This window comes from Ambystoma mexicanum, chromosome 10 (genome assembly GCF_040938575.1).
Source record: "Ambystoma mexicanum isolate Mex_15411 chromosome 10, UKY_AmexF1_1, whole genome shotgun sequence".
In the NCBI taxonomy this organism is placed as follows: Eukaryota; Metazoa; Chordata; class Amphibia; order Caudata; family Ambystomatidae; genus Ambystoma; species Ambystoma mexicanum.
The window spans coordinates 681661893-681682545 of record NC_090932.1 but is presented as its reverse complement, the minus strand read 5'-3'; the positions used below and the strand labels follow the sequence as shown (position 1 = coordinate 681682545).

At 48.2% G+C, this 20653-nt stretch overlaps 1 protein-coding gene across 2 annotated transcripts in view; it reads right to left on the bottom strand.

Moving 5' to 3' along the window:
• The window catches only part of XRN1 (5'-3' exoribonuclease 1), a 2611979-nt gene that overhangs the window by 1658227 nt on the left and 933099 nt on the right, over positions 1 to 20653 (bottom strand). The gene's annotated exons all lie outside the window — the stretch shown is intronic.

Here is a 20653-nt window from a genome sequence, read left to right as displayed (position 1 = left end):
GCCTTCCATAAATGCCTTAATGACATGGATTTTCCACAAAAAACTAAATTTTGAAAGATGGTGTAAGCAGAAAGAGCAGCCAGGTGGACTCAATTAATTGAATTCTAATAGGTCAAGAAAATATAGAACACTGTGAGCAGGTGGGCAGTCAGTAGGATTGATACTACGTGATTTTTACCAAATGACAGATAGTTTCCATTTGTTACAATACAAGTGCCTGGTATTAGGCTTACATGCTTCTTTAAGAATGTGCATACATCTTTGAGACAGATTTACATGCCCAAATTCTATGAATTTAGGGGCCTAGCTGGTAAAATCAGTGTTTGAAGACATGGATGGAGTGTTGATCCCTTATTCTCGGACAGCATGTTGAACAGGCAAGGAAATTTGACTGGAGGACAAAGACATTTTCATTAGGTGTGAGAACCAGGTTTGCAGGGCCCATATTGGAGCTATTATTGCATTGTATTGGGTTATTTATATAGCGCTCTTTCCCCACTTGTGTGGCCTCAATGCAATTTTTCCTTGGTTGGAACGCCCTTGGTGACCGTAGTCAATGGGACTGTGAAGTCTGCTCGGTTTCAAGTAGGTATTGCCTGAAGGGAGGCCAGTAGTCCAGTGGGCAGCTGGAGGCAGGGAGCGTTGCTGCATAGTCTCCCTCTGTTTGCACTTTGTCATGGTCTCTAGACACCTCGTGAACGTGGGAGAGGCCGGCCTACCCCACCTTCTTGCCACCAATTACCTAGCGACTGCTGTGGCCACGGCCAATAGTTTTTTTTCTGTGCGGGTTACACCTTCAATAAGTGCCAGTAGCCATAGGTCCGGTGAGTATACCTTCGTAGAGGGCAGCATTCCTGATATTGCGTCTTTAATAAAATTCCAAAAAGTTCCAATGGGAGGACAGTACCATGCAACATGGTAGAAATCGGCTGGTTCTGTACCACATCTCTTACAGGAGGGAGATCTCTCCGGGAAGATTCTACTCAGAGTGTTTGGGGAGTGATAGACCTGATGCACAAACTTGTAATGAATCATTCAGTAACAACAGTTTATGGATATGTACCGTTTTTGCATACAGATCAGTTTCCACTGGTCCTCGCTCAATGTTTTACCCAGCGTCACTTCCCACTTGGTTTTGTAGGTGTGGATTTTTGCACCTTTCCTGATTGTAATCAACTTGTAAATGGTGGACACCAACTTCCCAGTCGTAATGGGTTTGGCCATGTAGCACTGTGCAGGATGAGGGACGGGGGCTTGTGGAAAGTTATGATATTTGTTTTTGAGGACACTGCATAGCCTATAGGAGTGTAATAATGTCACTGTTTGAATTGTTCCCTGAATCATCTTTCGTGTGCAAGTGGAATCCCAATGATGTTATATAGTGGTAGATCAGGCAAGTAGTTGGGGTCAGATCCTAATAGTTGATTCACCCCGTCCCAGGCTTTACAAGTTATCGCAACCGGCAGGACCTCACCCCTCGGGACAGTGCCTCTATTGCTCCAGAGCATGCACATTAGTTCATCTGGGTAAGTGACAGCTTTCGACAGCCGCGTTTGCGGGAACTCAGGAACAGGGGAGTTCCAGTCAGCAAAATATTGCGCCTGGGCTACCAGGTAGTATGTATACATATCCAGGTATTCGAGACCACCAAGTTCATAGGGTCGGGTTAACGTGTCGTAAGCTATCCTAGGTGGTTTCCCTGCCCATACCAGTCTGGTCATCATTTTCTGTATGCGGCTCCAGCGTTTATAGGGGGCCATACTGGTACATTGTTAAAGATATACAGGAGTTTGGGGAGTATTACCATCTTGGCTAGGGCTATGCGGGCCGCTTGTGTGATAGGAGTCGTATCCATGCCTCAACTTTATGTTCTATCGTCTCTAGTCGGGTGATATAATTATCTCAATATGGACTGTCCTGTGAAGTGGAGACTGATACCGAGGTATCGTACCCCTTGCGGACACCACCGGAATCTGTCGCCCACGTCTCCTTGCAGCACCTCTGGGGTCAGGGGAAGTATTTCGGCTTTATCCCACTTGATCCTAAGCCCTGAGTGTTCACCAAATCTAACCACTTCCTGTGTCATCAGGGTTAAGTTTTGCTGGGGGTGCTTAATGTACAGCAGGATGTCATCGGCATATAGGTTATAGTGGAAAGATGTGTTTGAATGCGAATCCCACGATGTGCATCCATTTATCTAGCTATTCAAGCCACACTTTTAGCTCTGCCTCCACAGGCACTATACCACCCACCATCATGTCCCACGCCCACATACCATCTCCACTCACCCTAACACCCAGTCTGCACCACCTTCCCACTCCATGTAGTCCCATCCACCAGAAATGTCATACTACGAGCCAGGCTACCCAAACTACATGAACCTCGTGCCAGGGAATCCACCCAGTCTAAACTGACTAACCGGACCTCACCTGTGCACATAGTCACTCCCACCAACCGACCCATGAACAGACCAAAGCACAACCCAACTAATACTATGACCAAGCACAACCCTCATAATATAGCCACTCTACCTACTCACACCAAAACTATCGCCCCTCCGATTAGAGGTGCCTTAATTAAAGCACGATCTGTAGTAGCCCATGCGACAGATATAGTAGACCTCATTCTAGAAGAAAAACTAGACTTTCTAGCCATCGCCGAGTCCTGGCTCCATGCAGCCGCTGGCCCAGCCCTCAAGTTAGCTATCCCAGATGACTATACTATCCTCAGAGCGGATAGAATAGAATCCAGAGGCGGAGGTCTCGCCATAATTGCCAAAACTCCCCTCAACATGAGACTTGCCACCTCAGACAACTTCACATCTTGCGAATCGCTAACAGTTAAACTGAACTATCACCATTCACTTATTCTACAGAAACCCTGGGCATCTAGGCTCTTTCAAGGAAGACCTCACTACCATCCTCACTAACAACCTAAAGAATACATCCCAGAGCCTCATTTTAGGAGATTTTAACTGAGGCCTTAAAGACCCTAAAGATCTCCAGGCTACCCTCATCGACAACACACTGTCAGAATTAGGCTTTACCCAAAGAGTATCCCTCCCTACCCACAACAAAGGGAGAACCCTTGACTGGGTCGCAGACAGTAACTGTGTGGCTTCCATCACCGCCACTTCTCCTCAACCATGGTCCAACCACCATCTCCTTACCTTCGCCCTCGAGGCCACAAGCCCCAACACTAATAACGCACTAGCTACAGCCATCCCAATGAGAAATAAGAAAAACATCACAGTGGAAAAACGTATCGCTCTCATTCTCCCGACCCTGAACCAACTCTCAGCAACTTCCAATCCTCACCACCTCGTAGAGGGTTACAATAAAATCATGCAATCAGCTTTAGATTGCATTGCACCGCTAAAACTGAGAAAAAGCAAACCCAAAAAACACCTGAACACCTGGTTCTCCCCTAATTTAAAAGCTCTCAGATTAGTGAAACGTAAAAATGAACAAGCGTGGAGACAATCACCCCGGAACAACAATAAGCTGATCATCAATAAAATAGCTGCAACCTACAAAAAAGGAATTATAATCGCTAACAAGAATCTTACAACCTGAGAACATCACAAGCCGACTCTAGCACCAAAGAATTGTTCACCATCATCAAAGAGCTGGAAACACCCATCCATGTCCCGGACACATGTGTGAAAGATAAACAATGGTGCACCAGTGTCCAAAACGCCCTTTCCAACAAAGTTGCAGGCCTACAAATCAAAATTAACAAGAAAGAATCCCTAACCAACACCCCACTGCCCCACACCCAATAACCCTACACCTAACCCTCCCCACCTGCTTCAGCTTCTCCAAAGTTAGAGGTGGTAAAAATGATCCTCAGTCTCAAACCTTCGAACTGCCAGGGCGACCCCTGCCCTTCACAAATCATTAAAGATGCGGCACGAGACCTCTAACCATTCATTACCAAGCTTATCAACGCCTCCTTTTCCTCAGACATCATCCCCAATAATCTTAAAGAGTCTTGGGTTCTCCCTTTACTCAAAAAAGCCTCCCTAGACCCATCTATACCCACGAACTACAGACCCATCACCACCGTCCCCTTCCTGCTTAAAATATTAGACAAGACAGTCCATCTACAAATACAATACCTAGAATCAAACCATCTCCTGGGAATTCGGCAATCGGGCTTTAGACCCCAACATGGGACAGAGACCGCCCTCATCGATCTAAAAGCTCAAATTGACACCCTTAGAGACAATGGGAAAACTGCTCTACAACTTCTACTCGACCTCTCATCAGCATTTGATTTAGTAGATCACAAAATTCTCTGCAACCACTTAGACTCGGCAGCCCATTTCTCACAAGAAGCCATCAGCTGGATCAAATCTTTCCTTAATAGATCTATGCGTGTCTTCTCTACATCAGCCTCCACTGACCCTATTATCCCCATCACTTGTGGGGTTGCCCAAGGATCATGCGTCTCCCCTACATCGTACAACGTGTTCACAAAGCCCCTGTTTGATGATCGACGGTCTGGGTATCACCTACACTAATTAAGCGATGATACCCAGATCCTCATCCCATTGACGGGAGATTACAAGGATTTGGCCTTGGTGAACAGGGTGCACCTCATCATCCAGGCACGGATGGCCTCCCACAGTCTATGCCTGAATGATGACAAGACTGAGCTCATCATCCTTGGTTCCACCCCTAACCTAAACAAACTGGATCATAACTAAACTAGCTTCATCATAGATGGCAACTCTATCAAGATAGCCAAGGAAGTTAAAACTTTAGGAATCTATCTAGACTCCACCCTATCCTTCCGTAAACAGGTTAGTTCCATGGCCTCCTCCACAGCCCACACATGTAAATTAATAAGAGCAGCCAAACCCTTCCTTTCTACCCAGAGCCATAATCCTATCAAAACTGGACTATTGTAACGCCCTATATGTAGGAGCCAACAAATATGTTACAAACAAAATCCAGATTCTGCAAAACAATGCTCTCAGAGCAGCGGTAAGTATCCCCAAAAAAGAACATATCTCCAACATTAGGAGAGCACACAATTGGCTCACCACCACAGACAAAATTCTGCTCAAGGTAGCCTCTTTAACACACAAATGCCTTAACAATGCAGCCCCCGCTACCTAGTCGACAGAATCAAAAGATACACCCCTAACTGATCTAATAGAACTGCCAATGCCAACTTACTCACAGTCCCCAGGTTCAAACAAACCAAAACTGGTGGCAACAGCTTCCAGGTGAAAGCAGCCCAACATTGGAACTCCTTGCCACTTACCTTAAGGACACCTCAAACCTACCCCCACTTTAGGCGTAACTACATTCAATGGATAAAGGATAATGACCACTAACTCACCCTTGCCTACCCTATGTATATTTGTAAATTGTTTATCAATGCATCTGCTGTTACAATTGCAACTGCTTTAACCTATGTACACACTGTAATTACTGTACAGCACTGTAACCAAGCTGAGCATAACCTTGTTGCTACTGCGCCCTCATACCTTCAGGTCTGGCGCGCAATATAAATGAATAAACAAACATACAGTGCCTGGGAGTGGTGAGGCCTGGGTCTGGGGTGGGCTGGGGGAGTAAGTCTCTCAAAGGTTGCGTGCTTGTTGAGGGATACAGGCACATCAGACAGTGAATGGAGCGTGGGGGGGGGATTCGCCAGCGCTTTGTCAGCTCTGCCACTTACCGTTGTACCAATCCGGCAATGGCGGCTGTCAAGCACCCCCCACGGATGACAACCAGCGTCCTGCTGAGCAGAGGAGTTATGGCGAGATCTCGTCCCATAGTGTTTGCTGTATGGTGGCCCGCACCCCAGATGGGGGTCGGGATGCTGGCACAGCTTCCTGTCTCTGCTGCTGCTGGTGTGAAGCTCCGGGCGTCATTGAAATACTGGGCCTGGCTTTCAGAGAAGAAAGAACAAGCACCATCCAATCATGGTGTGCCAGACCGTCCGATACCCGCTCGGCATATGGTGCAGCCCGGACCAATTAGCCACGGGTAGGACCGCAGGCGTCCCCCCAGGAGGTCAGCCCAACATCTGCCTCTCAAGGTACAGCCAGGGCAGGGGCCGAACAGCGGGGCAGATCTCTGCCCCCGCTCCTGCTGATGCAGACTCCAAGTGATCCCCCAGTGCCACCGGGTTTGTGTGATTGGCCACCAGGCCGGGTCAGGTAGAGGAGCGGGGCACTCTTCCAATCATGTGCAGTTGTAGGATGAGGGACGATGGTAACTGCGGGCAGGATGTGCCGCTGGAGAACCCTTCCGTCGCCAAAAGGTCTTGGAATCTATTGCAATCTGTCTGCTCACCTATTCTGGGGGAGCGGCGCCGAACAGGCTAATAGCGCCGCTGCGCGGCTCCCGATACGGGCCAGGGGGGCACGGACAGCCGTCGCGCAGGCAGCGACTCGCTGAGGAGAATGAGACGGGTTGGCGCTCAGGCTGTAGGATTCGAGGCCACCCTCCATACACCTTGGGGTGAACGCCCCAGTCGCCTCGGCCTTGGTCAGAAGCGGGAGCCAGGTGTAGCCAGCCCCAGCCCGCCTCCAGTCGCAGTGTCAGCACGCTTCCCCAACCACAGTCTCCAGTAGTCCGGCAGGACCACCGTAAGCAGTTGTCGCCCCGCTCTCCACACAGAGTTGTGGGCTCAAATGGTGCCCGTAGTGTTCATAAGCATATATATGTGCTCTGGACGCCAGGCAAAGTTCCAGGGTGTAGGATTTTGTTCAGGACTATGTAGCCGTTGCCAGAGTCTCTCAGGCAGCGGCCATCTTGCAAGCCGCACAACAGGGCACCCCCCATGAGATAGATTGCTATTGTTGAGGAGAGCCTATGTGAAGCCAGCTATACCGGATTCCTTTCGGGTGGTGGTCGCTGTATGCTAGTGGCAGAAGTGTTTGGGTACGTCAGGTGTTTTAGTCTGGACGGCTATGTGTGAAACTAGAATAAGTTTGACTTGTTCCTGGTGCAGCTTATGGACTATCCTGCTCAGGAGAGGAGTCTAGGGGAGGCAGGAGAGTAAGAACATTTCCCTCACAAATTCATCTACAGGGAGTTCCCTGTGGATCCTGTCTTGGAGTACCTGGAGGCGAAGTCTGGGCATTGCACATTCTCCAGTGTTGCGAAGAAATAGATATGTGAATGACCCCATTCTGTGAAGACTGTGTCAAATGTCTGCATGCAACTACCATTCGTATTCTATGCCAAGTGTACGTTTCTGCTGCACACATCTGCTAGAAGATTGTGTTACCCTGGAATATGTTGGCACAGGAGGAACATGTGTTTTAATGCCCAATTCCATATGTTCTGGGCTAGTTTGGACAGACCTGGAGTGTGTGTCCCGGCCTGTTTGTTTATATAAAACATGGCGGTTGCGCTGTCTGTTAGAACTAGAACTGTCCTTCCCTGGAGCTGATCCTGGTAGGCTTTGAAGCTCTAAAAGGTTGATGTGCTTGCTTGCAAGTGCCCGAGTCCAACCACCGTGCGCTGTATTAATGGAGTTAATGTGCTCCCCCTACCCTGATGGGGAAATGACTGTGGAACGAGTGGCCTCTATTGCCGGTGTGGTGAAAGATTTCCCCTTTAGAATGTTTTCCTTTGACCACCGCCGCAGAGAGAACTAGATTGTCCCATTGGCCGCTTGCTTGAGACCATTGTTTTGCGAGCAGCTCTTGCATCAGGCGCAAGCAGGCAGGCGTGAGGAACTAGGTAGATGTAGAAAGCCGCCATTCTGAGCAGGTGCATGGCCTTGTGTCCGGTTATCCAACTACCAGCTACATATTGTGGGATTGATTGCATGCTTTGGACCCACTCAAGGGGAAAAACAGATCATCCTCTGTCCGAATTAAGGATCCAAGTTATTGTTTTACTTCACTGGGAACGAGACATGATTTTGTTTTATTGATTGATGTTAGGTAAGATTTTTATATCAATGATAAATCTTCCTGACCAGTGTCAACTTCACAACCTTTTGCTTTGACTAGGTAACTATTTTACCTTGTCCCTAGGTGAAGGGGAATCCTTTTCCCCTCTCACCTACTCTTTTACTCTTTTTATGGGTGTCTCTCCACAGTGTATGGTTGAAATTCTAGTTTCCAACCACTTTTGGGCTTAGGCTGGATTGTCCCTATGATATTGATATTTTATTTCTATCGCGCTCATACACAAGTGTTTCAGAGCGCGGCAAGGGAGGAGAAACTGGGGAGAACAAAACTGTGATCTTACTAGGCCCATTGAGAATGCGCAAGTGCATGGGAGAGGTGGCGGGGAAAAGTGCATGGAAGGGGTGAGCAGAGGAGAAACAGATAAATAACAATAAATAAATAACAAAGGCAACAAACAGTGGTAGTTCAGCCAGCAATTTGCAAGTGCTAGGTTTAAGGCAGCAGACAGGGTAGGTCTGATAAGTGCGGGAAGAAAAAGGGGGGTTGTATGGGTACAGATACAGACCCCAGTGCAAGGGGTGGCCCGCAGGCAGTGCAGAAGGATGGTGGGGTGTGCAGGTACCTGGGCCCAGAGGACAGAAGGTGGCCAGGTGCACAGTGCCAAGAGAGAACATATCAGCAGGGGAGAGTGGGAGCGAAGGCAGAAGAAAAGGAGGAAGGTCTTGAGGTGCTTCCGGAACCGGAGATGGTTCTCCTCAAGTTTTAGAGTGGTAGGGAGGCTGTTCCAGAGGGAGGCCCCAGCCGAAGACAGATCTACCCCCAGCTCGCTTCTTTGAAAAACGTCCGACCCTGAGGGAGTTAAAGGTAGAGGAGCGAAGAGCTTGAGAGGGGAAGTATTTGCGGAGGGATAGCTGAAGGTATTTTGGACCCAGGCCCCAGAAGGCCTTGTGGACAATGCAGAGGGTTTTGAATGTAATCATTGCATCTTGGAGAGATACGATCCCAGGGCTTGAGGCCAAGGACAAATCTTGCAGTCCTGTTCTGGATTAGTTTCACAGGGCGGAGAGTAGAGGCAGGTAGATTTAGAAAGAGGCTGTTACAATAGTCCAACAAAGAGAACCGGAGCTTGGGATACCATGAGCTTCTGGGGGAAGGAGTGGAAAGGCAGAGTACCTCTGAGGAGGTGCAGTAAGAAATTTGACTTTTTAGAGACCTCAGAGATGTTGGAGGAGAAGGAAAGGATGGAGTCAAAGATGACCCTGAGGTTCTTAGCATCACAGGTGGGGGTAAGAGGAGGTCCAAGGGAGGCCGGCCAGAGAGTGAGGGGAAACGATGGTGAAGGTGTGCCGATGAAGAGTATCTCAGTCTTGCTGGCAATCAGACAAAGATCATTGGAGGCACACCAATCTTGAATGGCAGTTAGGCAATCAGAGAAGAGAGAGTGAGTGAGTGGAGGTGACAGAGGGCAGCCTGAAAATGAGTTGTGTCGTCAGCGTAGCACTGGAAATTTGAGCAGAAAGTGGCACTGCAGTGGGCGAGAGTTGCCAGGTATTGGTTGAAAAGCCAGGGTGAGAGGTTAGACCCCCGGGGAACACCACAGGTAGAGAGGAAGATAGATGAAAGGAAGGACCTAAGTTGGACCTGGGAGGGTCGATCTGAGAGAAAAGAGGTCAGCCATGCCTGAGCCTGATCAGTGATACCCAGGTTTTCACGGAGACGGTTGAGCAGGATGGTATGGTTGACCGTGTCGAAGGCAGAAGAGAGATCGAGGAGGAAGACAGAGGGAATGTTAGAGTCAAGGTTGGAGAGCAGATCTTCACGGATGTTCAGGAGAGCAGTTTCTGTGCTTCTGGCAGCTCTAAAGCCAAACTGGTGGTCATGGAGACAGCCAACAGAATTGGAATGAAGGTTAAGCTGAGAGATGGCCAACTTTTCCAGGAGTTTGCCCAGAAAGGGAGTAATGGAAGTTGGCCGATAGTTAGCTGGACAAGAAGGATCGGCTGTGGGTTTCTTGAGAAGAGGATGCACAAGGGAGTGCTTCAGAGGGGAGCGGAAGGATCCTGAGGCAAAGTAGTGGTTGCAAAAGTCAGCAAGGGCTGGAGCGAGTGTGTCAATGTGGTCCTTGATTTTAGAGGAACAGGGATGAACCTGTTTTGGCGAGGCTTTCATAGATTGGACTTGTATAGGGAGAAAAGAGGAAAGGACGAGAAGGATGGTGAGGGGTTGGCTAAAGGAGGGTCAGCAAGCACAGATGGAGAGGGGAGAGGTGGGGTTAGGGTGGACCGAATGTCCTGGGTTTTTTTTAATGAAGTGAGAGGCAAGGGCATTGAAAAGAGCCTGGGAGGCAACAGGAGGGGTAGAGACTGCAGCAGGGTTGGCCAGCTCCTTGCAGATTTTAAACAGTTCAGCTGAGTTGTTAGATGCTGCAGAGACACCAGCTTGAATGTGGACTCTCTTCTTGGTGAGAACAGAGAGTCGGTATTGCCTTTATAGCAAAGTCCTCCATTTCCTCTCAGCCGCCCTACACTTACGTTTAAGTGTAGCTAGGTCAGAGTCATACCAGGAATTGCACTTGGCTTTGGACTTCAAACGGATCCTCATGACAGGGGAAAGAGCATCAAGAGTATCAGAAATTGAAGAGTAGAGCAGAGACAGGGCTGTGTCAGGATGTGAGACAGCCAAAGGAGGAGGGAGGAGAGAAAGTGGCAGCAAAAGCCTCAACTGACACACGGTTCATGGGCCGGATGTCCGAGAAGGTAGGTGGCAGTGTTGGGGTAGGCTTGGCTTGGGTGGAAGAGAGGTAGAGATGAGAGGAGAGGAGGGAGTGATCGCTCCAGGAGAGAGGAGTGGTCAGAGGGATGGAGAGGGGGAGGTTAGACAAGATCAAGCCATTGAGTGTGTGCTCTGCAGAATGAGTCGGGCCAGAGGGGAGGAGGGAGAGGGAGTCGCAGAGGTCACGGAAGAGTACAGAGGAGGAACAAGGAGAGTCTAAATGTATATTGAGGTTACCGAGGAGGAGTTGAGTGGTAGAGGCCAGGAGGGAGGAGGAGAGGTCTGCCCACTCAGAGAAAAATGAGGTGATTTGACCAGGCGGCCAGTAGATGGTAGCCACAATAAGAGAATGGGTAGGCGAGAGAGAAACCCTAAAGACAAGGCATTCGAAAGAGGAGTAGGTCTGAGTGGGAATGATAGAGGCAGGAATCCACTCAGGCAAGATCAAGGCTACACCCCCCCCCCCCCCCGGACCGGGAGGATCTGGGTGCTGAAAGGATCTTGTAGCCATCAGGGAGGAGAGTGTCAAAGCTTGTGACAGAGCTGGCCGTGAACCATGTCTCAGTAACACCAAGGACATCAAGGTCTAGCTCTTCAAGGAGGTGGCAGATGTCAGGAGTGTTTGACAGAAGAGCGGAGTTGAGAGTGGCAATATGAAGAAGGTTGCCAGCCTTAAAGACCTTACGGGGAGGGGTACAGATTAGAGGTACGCCCTGCGGAGGAGAAAGAGCCCTAGGAGGGGCGGAGGAGGAGGAAGAGGAGGAGACGGACGGCAAGGTAGCCAAGGGGGGAGAGGAGGGGACAGCAGGAGATGAGAGGAAATTGATGAGGCAAGGGAAGCGTCTATCAAAGAGGAGGAGAGTGGCCTGAGGACCTTGGACCATGACAGTGCCATTTAGGTAGACATTAATGACTTCAGAGGAGTCGAAGGAAGCCATGAGAACTTCCCATCGAGTGCCACCATTAATGGGAGAGGAGGAGATATGGCAGAGCACAGAGACCATTATGAGGAGTCCATAGATCTGGCGAAGGAACGACAAAGAGAATGTCAGTAAGGGTCTGCCTGGAGAAAGCATTGGAGTAGGTGTCAGCGATAGGAAGACCAGGGTTAGAGGCCATGATATCCTTTTTGAACTTCTTCTTACCAGACTTAGTAAGAAGGGAAGGATAGTCAATGGAGAAGCAGTTGGAAAATATAGGAGAAACAGAAAGCACCATGGGCGTGGAAGCGAGAAGAGGGTGGAGATCTTAGGGGGGCTAAGGCAGGTAGGTGTGGGACAAAAGAGAGAGGTGAGGTCACTGGGCTTGCAAGTTACAGAGAAGCTTCAGTATACAAGCAAAATACAGAGAATTTCGCAATGGGCAGCAAGATTTGACTTTTTTAGCACAAAGCAAAAACAGCAAGATTTGACTTTTCAATCTTGGAATCAGATGTTAGCAAAGGGTTTTGGGAAGCACTGCACATCAGGATGACAACATGGGAGTAACAAGCAGAAAGAACAGTGATAGTCAAAGGCGGTAGCAGTGAGTCCGTAAGGAGGGAACTAACCCATAGTTCTGGAGGAGGCAAAGTCAAGGCAGCCGGGATTTCTTAGAGGAGTGAGGTGGCAGCATCATTGTGGTTAAGGTGCAGGGAGGACTCCAATTAGCGTTCCGATAGCGGACAGGGAAGCAGACAGGGCCTTAGATGCGGGCCTTTGAACACAAGGGCTAGCACCCGCCTCCCGGTGATGTGGGTTGGCTGATGTTGGGAGGCCAGCCAATGGGGGTGGAAGCAGGCTCAGGCCACGGAAGAGAGGTGCCGAGAAAACAAGGCCGTTAGGGCTGCAGAAACGGACACTGCAACACGGGGCAGCTAGATAAAGCATGATTACTGGTGTGATGCAGCTGCAGTCAGCAAATGTGCAAATCCAAATTATAAATATTTAGAAGCAGAGTGCCTCGAGGACCAAGATGGGCCCAGAGCCCACAAGCAGACAAAATCATGGGCTTCCCTGTTAATTTCTCTTTCATGTACTTGGGTGAACTACAGTTCCCAAATAGGAAAGATGGATTTCCATCCCCATCTGCATTTTATATAGTGAGCCAGCACACCCCACCTTAAGTGGAGTGCTGGGGGATACAATGTATCCCCTTTCTTACTTACCTGGTAACATTTTGTTTCAATTGTGAGTTTTACATGAATGACTAGGGAAAGTAGTTTTACCTATATGACTTTTATTCTTTATTACTCGTAGGCTGTATTTCAGCCTCGGTAAAGCAAAGAAGGGACACCATTTTTTCTAAAATGGTGGTGTAACGCTTACCGGGACTCGTCAGGAGCGTAAAATACCTTCCCAGCATGTGGACTTGATACCTTGGAGCCTTTAGGATTCTATTTCTGTTTGAACAAACAATAGAAATGCTTTAACATCTATTAACTGAGATAATACTGCATGAGATGTGTATGCCCTTAAATCACTCCCTTCTAACTCTAGGGCTGAATTCCCTTCTCATCTCTGTTTTATTATTGTGGAGCTCAAGACAATATAAAGGGTGCCTGGCAGAGTCCTGATATGCCCAGGAGGGTACCTGTGTGTAAAAAACTTTCAATCAGGGTGAGAGATCCTCAGACAAACTATCAAGTTTTGAAGCAATTTTATTTTGCCTTCAAAACTATTTTGCACAGATGAATATATTTAAACATTTACAAGACTTTCGCTAAGCACGAAAGTTTTTAGGACAGACATTTCTTTTTCAGTGGAAATACAGGTAAGTATCATCCTCATTTCTTGTTTGAGGAACAGTTTCCACGGTGGTGCACAAGTATACAGTACAAGTGAGTGGTGGCTTAGGATTAGACCAAGTGCGACCCAGGACTGTGGTAGGTCCAGGGGTGCTAAACACAAAAGTGTACACAACACTTATATACAAACACATATATACAGGGGTTGTGCCACAGGATATCGACACAGCAGTGTTTCGGCCAAACAGGGCTCGGTAAGGGCCTGAGGTGGTGGTGGCCTTCATCAGGATAGTTTCTTGATAGTGGTGCTGTCTGTATGGGTATCGTCTGCAATGGTGCAGGGGGGACGCTGTGCTAGGAGCCCTGTTGTGGGTGCTGGACTCATGTCTGCATGTGACATGCCGATACTCGTATGAATCGTGTCACTGAGGCTACTCAATACAGCCTATGGTCTCAAGAAGCAATGTCAGAGATTGGCAGATGCGCTCCTCGCAGCAATGGATTCTGGATGGAGAAACAATGGTAACTTGGGTTGCTGATGAACTCTATAGCTTCTTGCCTTGAAATGTCTATTCTTTTTGGAATGAGTCTTCGGGTAAGTAAGCAGGTGAAGATACTGTAATCTTTAAGGGCTTGAATTGATTCCTACGTTGGGGAGATCTCTCTTTCTAATTACTTTTGTTCTTTTTCTCCTTTTTGCAGGTTCTAGGAATTCGGGGAAAGAATTATGGCTGTGGATGGCTGTGGAGTTACTCGGATGAGAAAACGTTTTTAAAAAACCTAAGTTTTCCAATACGGAGTAACTGCGGCCTTCAAGGTGGGGCGCGGTAACAACTGTGAGGTGAAAACTTGAAGAACCTTCAGGTACGTAAACGCTTATAAAAACGTCTTCTCTGTTAAACTGTTAAGAGGTATTTAATTCAAAAACGAACTTGTGTTGTCTGCAGGTTTTCGGAAAGCTGAGGAAAAAACCTTCGGAAGAAGAACCTTCTGACTGAAGATGCTGCGACTGCGAGCGAGTAAAAGTTCTTAACTGAAGATACCAGCATCAGAGATAACTTCTGTCGGTAAGTCTCTTCTATGAACTATGGTACTCTGTAGCTTTTCGTAATACTAATGTCTCTATTATCTCCTTTTCTTCACAGCTTGTGAGGAGAAACACTGGTAGCGTTAGCCGCTGTCAGCAGAGCAAGCACGAAGCGTGCGTTCCAGCGTAGGCGGGGCTTAAGTAGCTCCTCTGCAAATATGAATAGAACCGTGCTGCTACTTGTAAATGGGTTTTGTGGTGGCCATGTTAAGTGTATGAAATTACTGTTGTACTTCACGGGAGTCTATGGAAGTATATTCTGTGGATGGTGTAAATGCCATATGTGCCAGGCTAACACCCACCTTTCACCCGTGATTGATATAATGTTCCCTGCCTAGCCTGACTGCCTGAATGAGGACTATTCTCACCGACTGGGATCATGACAGGTGGGCTCCTTTTTCACCATTCCTTTGTTGCTTGCTGTTTCTGAGGTCTTCGCCTAACATTCTAGGCGGGAAAGACTTCAGTGCCTTTTTGGTCTTTGGTGGGAATCCTGTGGATTCCCCGACCAGGCTTCAGAGTGTTGGGAAAGGAAGGAAGCGTGGGAGGAGTACAAAACTCTGCAGCCCTTTGTCCATCACCTTGCCTGAAAGGGAACTCCCAGTGAGGTGCAGGCTGTCCTGATTGGACAGCCAGACGGCTTCTTTCTGTAAAATACAGGGATAGAATGCAGAGGTTGTGCTGTGGTGCCTGATAAAAACTCTGAACCTGGAAGCTGCTGACAAGTTTACCAATGGAACCAAAACTGAAGAGGAAGAGGAAGATTTTGTGGCTGAGACGATTTCCAGTGACCCGGAGAGCCTGCTGTGTAATCAGAGCCTTCTGTTATCCTCACTTCGAATCAACCTGGGGACTCTGAAAACGACCCCCGACCCAGAGCCTAGTGAGATCCACTAGACTCAAGACTACCTGCATTTTGAGCCATCCACTGTCACGCTGCATACTTCCAGGACTGCAATACCCCTATACCCTGGGACCTCGAGCCTTTGTGCGGTGCACAGTCTTCCGAATTCCGAATCTCGCTAAAACCTTGTGGGCATCCTACTGGACTTGCAGAGATGTGAATCGAGTCAGAAAATCACCCTCATCATAGTGCTGGACCTTGCAAACCACGAGAATCCAACCAGCAATAAACTGACTTCTTCTGTGCTCCTAAAAGAGGGGCCAAATCCACAGAGCCGCATCCAGCCACAAGGAAACCCTTGCAGAGAGCCTTCCTCCTTGATACCTGCTGCAAAAGTCCTTCCAAAGTCCTGGCTTCTGTCTTTTAGACAAAGGAATCCATCATCCAGGTTTTTGGCTGCATATTCTGAAGTCTTGCTGTTGCAACACTTTTTCTGTGCTGAGGTACTGTGTTGGCTGGAATATTTACTTGCCTTCAGTCTCTTGTGATTCCTGTGTATCCTTGGGGTACACTACTGTGATTGGGATGTCTCTCGTCCAGTTCACCCAGGCCCATTGCTGAAATCCTCCTGGGGCGTCTTCTCTGAAGTCCTTGGACCCAACTAACTTTCAAATTGAACTTCCCTGTCTTCCTCAGGAACTCTTGACTTTGCCTGCAACTGAGCCCCATCTCACCCTGCTTACTGCTGCCTCCTATGCCTCAGACAACTCATGTACTAGAATTGGGAAGGGCTGGACACTTTAAAGTGTCTGCCTTGCAAAGCAGAAGTGTTGGAAAGTGTACTTACTTGTAAAAGAGTTAGTTGGTAACTTTAAACTCTCAGAGTGAACAGTTACAAAAAGGTATTACTTACCTTAGATATGTTCTGCCATTCTGAAAAGTATGTATAGGATTTGCTTACCTTGAATAAGCTGTGTGCCTTCTTAAATAAGTGTTCTCAAAGTATTACATTCCTTAGAAACTGTCTTGCCGTTCTAACAGAAAGTAGATAGATTAACTTACTCACCTGTGAATTTGGTTCCCCTCTTCCCAAAAGTAATGCTGTTGGTTTCACTTTAGAATGCCTATTAGGATAATTGTACGAGTGTCCCCAATTGGGTTTTGCCTCCCCTGACTTACTGTTAGCCGGTCCAGAATAAACCTGCCTTTAAAATGATATGGGTTTTACTTACCTTGCATAGATGTGTGCCATCCAAAAATAAGATAAAGTAATTGCTTCCCGTAGACAGTGAACTGGAAAGCAACTCTAATTGAATTTTACACCCCAACATCCAGAACAGGACTACGAGACTTGTTATTGTTCTCAAGCCAAGGGATCGTATCTCTCTGAAATCTCTGCAGTGGCTCCCTGTGGCTGCAAGGATCAAATTCAAGACCGACCCTTTGCATCGACCACAAGGCTTTCTGGGGCCTGGAAGCACACTACCTCCCTCCAACTTTCTCTTCCTAAACATCTTCCTTCTCAAGCTCTCCGCTCATCCACCTCCAATTCTGAGGGTCAGCCGCTTTTCCAAGCATAGAATGGGGAGCAGATCTCCATCATCGGCTGCGGCCTCCCTCTGGAACAGACTCCCTGCCTCTCTCAAACTTGAGCAGAACCACCTGCGGTTCCGGAAGCAACTCAAGAACTTCCTTTTCCTTTCTGCTGTCTCTTTTCCTCTCCCCTGCTAATGTCCCCGATAGCTCTGCACACTGTTCACCAGGCCCCCCTGAACTCGGGCCCAGGCGCCTGCATGTCCAGTTGCCCTTGCACTGCATCCGAGCTCCCTCGGCACTTAAGGGTCTGTATCTGTAACCCTCCAGACCCTTCTCTTTGCACTCAAGAGCCACCCTCTGGCAGCACTTATTGAGTCACCTGGACTTCTCAACCCCCAAACCTCTTTGGCACATCTCCCCTGCCTTCTGGCCCGAACTAGCGCAATCTGAAAGACAAGGCCTAGTAAAGTTTGTCTCCTCCTTTTACCCCCTCCTTGTCTTGTCGCTCCTAGAAACAATTGTGTACAGGCACGTTATAAATGACTTATATCATATCAAGGTCCAACTCCCCTAGAATAACTAGGTTAACCTGAATCAGAGTTATGGGTTTTTACTTTTGTTCCACTATTCAGAAAAGTATATTGTGTAATTGATTTAGAAAGTCATTTCTTGCTGAGTGTCACAGTATAACTGACAGGGTCTACTGCCCTTGTATTACTAAAAGTAATCATAAAGTAGTTCTTAGTTTTACTCCCCAAGAATAGGTGTGACCTATACTTAATGTGCTTGATAAGGTCTGGCTTCCCTAGAACTACTGTTAGGTGTTCCAAATAAGCATAGTGTTGTCTTTTTATAATTGTGGTTATATATAATGTGATAGAACTTATTCCAGCAAGATTTATCTGGGCCCACTTGTATTTAAATAAACCATATATTTTTTTAAATACATAGTGTTTCGTTGGACCATTTGTATTACAATTTCTTTGTACTGATTCTACAGTCCTCGCTCCCTCCTAAGATAAGCCTGGCTGCTCTGTCTACGCTACCAAGAACTCAGGTGGTACAGCCTTATACTAAGAGTTGAGTCTTGTACGGTCTCAGTTGAATGGTTTTACTAAGCCCTTAGTTGGACTTCAGAAAAACTGTCTGAACAATTGAGAACCCTAACTGGAAAGGTAGGCTGATTGTACTTTGGGTATTCTACATCTTGTGATTAGCCAGCCATCTAGATAAGGATACATTGGAATGGATGTTCTGCGAAGGTAGGCAGCCACCACCGTTAGAACTTTGGTAAATACTCTTGGAGCTGAGGCTATGCTGAAGGGAAGCATTCTGAATTGGTAGTTCATGTTTCCCACCTTGAACCTTAGGGGTTTTCTGTGTGCTTGCAAAATTGAAATATGAAACTATGCTTCGAAGGGATTGTGTCCTCCGACGTATTCTTTATCTTAGATATCTCTTTCCAGCTTTGCTGGCCTCGGAAAATGTTTCGCTAGAGGGCGCTGCACGTCGACGTCCGCCGAGTCGATGTCCCTCGACAGCCGCCGTATCGACGTCGTCATCCTGCCTATAAAGGCCGCGCGCAGCGTCCGTTGCTCAGTTCCGTTTTTCCGCGCTTACTCAGTGCCTCGGAATATCGTTGCTCAGTTTCGTAGAGAATTTATGCTATTTCCTCGAGATATTCGATCCATACTCGATGGCTTCCTTGTCGGAACCGACGACCCCTCGGTCCGGCTTCAAAAAATGCTGAGACTGTGGGAAAAAGATGTCGCTGACTGACCCTCACAGAGTTTGTCTGTGGTGTTTGGGAGCTGAACACCATTGTTCGGAGTGCGAGGACTGTATGTCCATGACAGCTAAGGCCATGAAGGAGCGTAGGGGGAAGCTCGAGAAAGGTAAGACTTCAAAAGCTTCTTCTTCCTCGACGAAGTCGAGACATTCGTCTCCCCGTCACCATTCGCGCTCCAGGTCTCGGAGTGGGTCCCATCACTCCTCGAGATCGAAGCACTCGAAGAGGAGACGTCAAAGATACCCTTCTCCGTCCTCCTCTTCCTCTGTTTCTCCTAAGAGAATCCCTTGCCCCACGAAACATAGTTCCCGGGCTGAATGGGAGGAATTCCGCAAAAATATGATGAGCGTCTTCGAGAAAGCGGCCTCGACCCCCTCGAAGACTGCCGAGAGCGATGCTCTGGTCGAAAGACCCGAAGGTTAAAAACGCTGCGAGTCGCAGTACCCGGCGAAGGAAGCTTCTCGAGCGCGTCACGAACCCTCGAGTAAAGCTATGACCTCGAAACCTTCTTCGAAGGTTCCGTCGACGCCGTCGACAAAGGTTCCGTCGACGCCGTCGACAAAGGTTCCGTCGACGCCGAGGTTGGTGTCTTCGACGCTGTTGCCGAAGGGACCTTCGACACACGGGTCTGTCGACTCGACGCCATCTTCGATACCGGCGTCGACGCCAAGGAAAGTCACGGTTGCGGCGCACCCAGTGGCTATCCCCAGGTCCTCGATGACGATGGCGTCGAGATTGTCGACTTCCTCGAGCAGAATCCCAATTCTATCGAGGACCTCGAGGCCTCCGCCTTTGTTTTCGACGCCACGCTCGAAGCCGTCGGCGTCAACGTTTTCGAGGCCGATTACAACAAGTTTGGCACCCTCTGCCTTGGAGATGGGTTTCACACCCTTTGTGAGTTCAGACCAATTGAGAACTATGTCCTCAATTATGGAAGAGGGAGAACTATCAGACCAAGAAGAGACATTTGAGTTGCAGGGACCTGCAACCCCAGTTCAAGAGGAATTATCCTCAGAAGAACGCAGGTTAAAGGATCTTCATGATTCCTTACATGAGGCAAGTGGGTTAGACACGTCCCCTGAGGTGGAGTTCGCTAGGCCAGACCCGGGGGAGCATGCTGAAACCCCCTATAGAGCCTTAATGGCCAGGATCACAGAATTTATGGGGTGGTCAACACCTTCACAGGCTTTCCAACAAGATGACCTCACGGATATTCTTGATAAAGGTCCACAGGAGGATCCTGTAGTGCCTTTTCATAAAGCTCTTCAAAGGAAAATCATGACGAACTGGGAAACCCCAGATGTCGTCCCGGCAGTAAATAAAAAACTGTCTACTAAATACAGGGTCTCTTCTGCAGACCCGGAGTTTTTGTCCAAACACCCATCCCCAGAAAGTCTGGTGGTACAGGCAGCATCTTCTATTGACATCAAGACTGCTTACCCTACCGTCCCACAGGACAGGGACGATAAGAAATATGCTGCTATGGCAAAGAACGTTTTTTCGGCATGTAGCATGGCGTTAAAATCTATTAATGCTACTTGCACCCTTGCTAGATTCAGCCATACACTTTGGGAGTGTGCTTCTACAGCGGCTGACTGCATCCCGGAGGGAGAAGAAAGGGAGGCGTTCCTAAATATCATACAGGACGGTAAAGACGCTATGTGCGAATCCCTCCAGACGGGCATTGATTCAGCTGACAGTATCAGCAGAGCAATGGCGGCAAGTACAACAACCAGGAGATTCGCTTGGTTGAGAAAGTCTGGTTTTGCCCCAGATGTGCAAGCCAGGCTCTTGAACATGCCATTTGATGGCTCTTCTTTGTTTGGGAAAAAGGCGGATGACAGTTTAGAAAAACTGCAAACATCAAAGGCAGCAGCAAAATCCCTAGGCGCTGCAATCCGTCAGACACCTTTTCGTTCCACAGGATCCTCTGCGAGAGGCAAGTCCTTTCGCTTCTACTCCGCATTCGGAAGAGGTAGAGGACGACCGGCTCAAAGGGGACAAAGAAGAAC